Here is a 5,398-nt window from a genome sequence, read left to right as displayed (position 1 = left end):
TGTCCACTAACAATGTTCCTTAAAATTGATAAAAGGCAATACATTTTAATAAGGTATCAAATTAGTATAATTTCCCCTGTTGTCGTGTGGGTCTCATTCACTGTACCTGCAAGTCCATGGGATAGAAGTGGTGCATGAAGTCCATGATGTCTACCATTGGCTGCATGGGCACGATCATAAGAATATAGGAGTGGAAGGAAGCTCCTGGGTCATGGAGTACAGTCCCCTACTATCACAGGCAACCCCCCACACATAATTCTTTTCATGAATTTATCAAACTCTGTTTTAAAGCCTTCTTTGCATTACTCAAGCTGTTCCCTTGCTTTTCCATTATCGATGGGATTCCTTCCTCTTCTTCTCACTCTGCAGCATTATAATCTGTTCTCTCTCTCATCCCAACTGGCCTCATCCCAAGTTAGCTTTACACTCTGTCCTTAGTCACACACATACAACTGCCATCAAAGTCAACATTAGTGGTGCACACCTCACTTTGTGTAACTTGGCCATTTGTTTGTGCACTTTGTAGCTAGTGACAGGTTATCTAAGCCAGCCACAGCCTATTTACTTCTCTTTGTTCTCTTCTGCGCCAATTTATTTTACAGACAATCAGGCAAGTTTACTGCTGATGAAAGTGGGTGCAACTTTTATTGTAGTCAATGGGTTTGCACCATTTGGAGCCAATGGTGAATTTGACTTCAATGTCTAGCAGTTACTTCTTTTCTTTTAAATAGGTATATAGACCTAGTAGTAAAATAAAAAATAATGTTTACTTACATCATTATTTGCTAAATAAAAACACAATACTCCACAGTGATTTTACAAATGAAAAATATGTTCCACACAGAAACATAGTTTTGTCCCCAGTTTTCCTAGACATGGAGTCAGGGAGGGAGGAGAGTAAATGTATCTTCAGGAAACATAGGGAAAAATAGTACTGAAGACAGTAAATCAAGGAATAGCAAGGTCCAGTACCACACAGCCATCCCTTGCATATCTGCTTTCAGCTGAATTCTCTTCAAGTCCCTCTTTACATTTGCTGGCCCCTCCCATTCCTCAATCTGTACTCATTGTCCTAACAAGCCCGACAGAAGAGTTTTCCGTGATGACACTGAATGTCACTTCTGGAACCTTGAGATGGGTGTAGTTCTGAGCTGTAACAGCCCAAATCCTTCACAGTAATAAATACCAGCTGCCTGAGTAAATAACATTCCCAGTAAATTCTTGATGTCAGGAAGATCAGAAAATTAACATCATGAAGGCTATCGTAAAGTCAACTCCCCAGGAAGGTAAACAATGTTTTATTAGAGGGGAAAAAATCAATAACTAAATCTTCCTGAGGTTAAAATGATGAACTTGATTTGTATTTCCCAGGGTAATGATCTCAAGCCTTGGTGATTTAGAAGCATGTCACCTCTAATAATTTCCTGTAGTGGTGCATGTGACCATCTCAAATGGAAGTTGTTTGAAAAGCTTAGGTCACAATTTGAGCATCTTTGTGCCCTGTAGCTAGAGTATTTTTTTAAGGGAGATTTTTTTTCCACGGTAAGTTTCTAGTCCTAGGAGGCAGATATGAAGAGGTACTCCTCACTTCTGTTTAGTTTAAAGATCTCCGATTATTTTTTTCTTCTCAGAAGCATTTTTAAGGACCAACACTTGGGACTACAATTGCAAATACCCTCAATTTAGCCCGCTGTGTGCATGTGTTTTAATCACACTTAAAATGTTATTTGAAGGGGTCATGCTCCTTCCTCTTTTTTGTTTTGGTCTTGATTTTAGTCTCAGTTAGTTGAGTACATACCACAGTGCGTCCAGTAAAAATCAGCAACCCAACATGGGGTTACAGTCTCGAAGGAGTAATTCATTGTGATGCATAGGATTTGGCTACTTGATTCAATCCACTTCCATGCATCATGGCTAAATATTTATCTTTAACCTGTTCTGATTTGTTTTACTTTCAAGAGCACCAGCAATGTACAGTGTTTGTATACACAGCCTGTCCTGCTTTCACCTTCTATTAGTTACTAAACTGGTCTCTGGGTTGCACATGCACATCCAAATAGTCTTCTTTAGAACTAGATCACAAAGCCAAGGTATTTTTCCCCTTCTGATTTTCACCATTTATTGCAGCAGCTTTATCATCTATCCTAGGTGCTTCTATGCCCTCCCACCCCCATTACCACCATAGTTACTAAGCACCTCACAATCTTTAATGTATTTATCCTCATAACACCCCTGAGAAAGTAAGGAAGTACTAATATCCCTAGTATTACAGATGGAGAACTGAGGCACAGAGAGACTATGGGGCAGACCCTCAGCTGGTGCAAATTAGCATAGCTTCATTGAAGCCAAGCCTTAAGTGATATCACCGAAGTGACATGGTGGAAGTCTGTGATTGATTTGAACCCAGGTCCCTGGCTACTTTCTTAACCACTGGATCATTCTTCTCTTTCCTGGTTCCTTCACTTGAGAAAAGTTTGAAGTTTCTCTTACCCGATGGATGGATAATTATTTTTGTTTCTGAAATGTACTATTTGTAAGCTTTATCTTCTGGCTGAATGGGGGTAATTGGGCTGGGTGATCACTGGAAATTTTATTCATGAACATGTCACTGATTTTTTCAACACATTTGCTTTGTTGTGTCTGAACCTCTTTTGTGTTGGTTTTCCATGAATATGGTAGTGAACAAGTTTACTGGCAGGAACGTTTGCCAAAACAGTGAACTGTATATGGCTATTGCTGAATATTTGCGGAAATCAAATTTAAAATTCATAATCACAAGTATTCATACCAGAAATCTCATGCAAATTATGCTCATTAGAGCTGGGCAAATAATATACATTTTCGGTTTGGTGGCAGTTCCAAAAAAATAAAAGTGAAATTTTTTAGAAATTCTTGTGAATTGAAAAAGTCCATTTCAGGTCTGTTCCAGACACATTTAGGCTCTCTTCTTTGTTCTTTTCGAGACTCTCTAGGTCTATACACTGTGGTGTCATTCGGGGGCAGGTATTTTTTTATCATTAACTGCTTATTCATTAGTGTCTGTGCATGTATGCGCACACGCGCACACACAGAATTTTGGATCCCAAACAACTTAGTGTACATATTTTGTATTTATAGTAAAGCTTTGTATTCAACTTTATTTTAAAATTCTGCACACCAAATATTGTCATAATTCCAAGTAGTCCATTAAATAAGGCCTTCAGAAATCCCACAGTTTTAGTAAATCATGCCCAGAGGACCTCTAAGAACACTTCAGCATAGAATAGAGTGTATGTTTTTTAAATATGGCTGTATAGCCTCTTTTTTGCAAAAGCTGTTAAACACTTTTGTCTGCTACACTAAATATTCAGTAAGCAGCTAGCTGGGTCATATAAATCAGTATGGTGCTGTCATTCTTAACTGGTAGTGCCTCCACATGGGAAATATATAGGACTCCAAGGATGAATGATAACGATCATGATGGTGAATGGAAAGGTTAAGGGCACTGGGAGTCTCGCAAATTGCTTGTTCACTCTGTATATTTAATATGCCCCTCTCTAACCTTCTCTCCCACCCCCAAACAAAAATATCATTCTTGAGAATTGAATTTGTTACAATGAAGTGAATGCTAAAAAAGGGAGACCAGCTCCTGGAGGATTGCGGGTTATAGGCCTTACAGAGACTTAGGCAGTAAAGGCTGCTACACGCAGAGATGTCACCTAATTATTTTTAAATATATTTTTTCTATTTTTTTAACATCTATATTGAATAATTGCAATTGATGCAAACAGAACTCACGAGGAGAAAAAGGAAATTGTACACACAATCTTTTTCTGATTCTTTTTCTCTTTGCACAGGAGACACTAGAAATTCCAGAGTAAATGTGTTGAAGTGGATAGAGTTACACTGCTGTAAATAGAAGCAACGCTTGGGAGGTCCTGCACCCTCTCCGTAAGATTTCTGCGAGCACCAAGCTGCCCTTGCAGGGCTCACAGTGAACTGACCCTGTGGCCCCACAAACAGCCTATGGCCGCCTTGGCCGGGCTCTGTGTGACATGCCATGTGAGCCTGATGCGCCCAGCGCTGCTCCCCCGCCAGCTCCCGCCCCTTCACCTTAGCCCTGTGGGCTACTCCCAGGCTTGCTTTGCTCAGTTTGCTGGGTGGCAGGGGGACTCTGTCCTCACCCTGAGCCACCCCCACCCTGGTACATTTCCAGCTCACTCGGCCCCTCTCCCCGGCATCCAGGCCTGGGTGGGGAGCGGAGGGGATGGCGGAGGTGATGCATGGGGAGGAATGTGGGGTCACATGTCCCCCCAGATTTGCTGCTTGGCTTGTACTGATCATGCTCAATAACACTGCTGAAGCCAACTGCCCTCACTCTGCCCCCCTCATCCCCCATCGGCAGACACGGATTGTCTCTGGTGGGAGGGCGATAGAGCCACTTCTCCTGCCAGGGAAGGGTGGCCACTCCAAGCTGCTACCTCCATGCAGCGTGGCGGCTGCCTTTGAGAGCCTGGCTGTGGAGGCAGCAGCGGCCTGCATGGCAGGTAACCCTGGAGGGACAGAGAGAGCGTGGCTGCCGCCCTGGCCAGGTGCAGGTTGCGGATTCAGTGTGGGAGGTGCCAGAAGCCGGTTCCCTGTGCTTAGCCCTAGTTCAGGTATTCAGACACTGTGAATATATCACATGTTCTATTGAAAAGCAAGCTAGTCAAATTATTTGTTTCAAATAAATCAGCCAGTGATTTTAATCTTCTTCTCATGGATTATACGGTGACTGATCCTAATTACTAGAGGTGAATTTGGCTTTCACAAATGTTTGCTGACTGATATGAATAAATTTTAGCCAATAAGTTGTTTGCAAGTGATTCACTTCCAATATATCTACCACAATTTGCCCATTGCCATCCATGGGGTTTGATTTGCCATCTCAGTTGTGTTATAGTGGTTTTGCTCCTAATTTGTATGAGGCTGTCTTTTTAAACAGAAGAATAACACATTTCTGGCTAGAATTGTCAGTGGAATAACCGCCTGTGCTAAGTGTCTGTGATTTGTGACCATTTTCATGAATCAATCAACGGTCATACAAATACTCATGAGCAACAGATTCTATGAGTAATTCTATGAGATTCTCAGGTTTTTTCATTGTTTAACCAGCTGAGACTAAGTGCAAAGAAGCTGTACATTCTGATGATATGAACAACAGTTCTCACCTCCTTCCTTTTCCTTTTGGACCCTGTCATAAATAGAAAGGGAAGGGTAAACCCCTTTAAAATCCCTCCTGGCCAGAGGAAATCTCCTCTCACCTGTAAAGGGTTAAGAAGCTAAAGGTAACCTCGCTGGCACCTGACCAAAATGACCAATGAGGAGACAAGATACTTTCAAAAGCTGGTAGGAGGGAGAGAAACAAAGGGGTTTGTGT

This window comes from Natator depressus, chromosome 9, assembly GCF_965152275.1.
Source record: "Natator depressus isolate rNatDep1 chromosome 9, rNatDep2.hap1, whole genome shotgun sequence".
Lineage (NCBI taxonomy): Eukaryota > Metazoa > Chordata > Testudines > Cheloniidae > Natator > Natator depressus.
The sequence above is the reverse complement of the archived record's forward strand: the minus strand, read 5'-3'. Positions refer to the sequence as shown.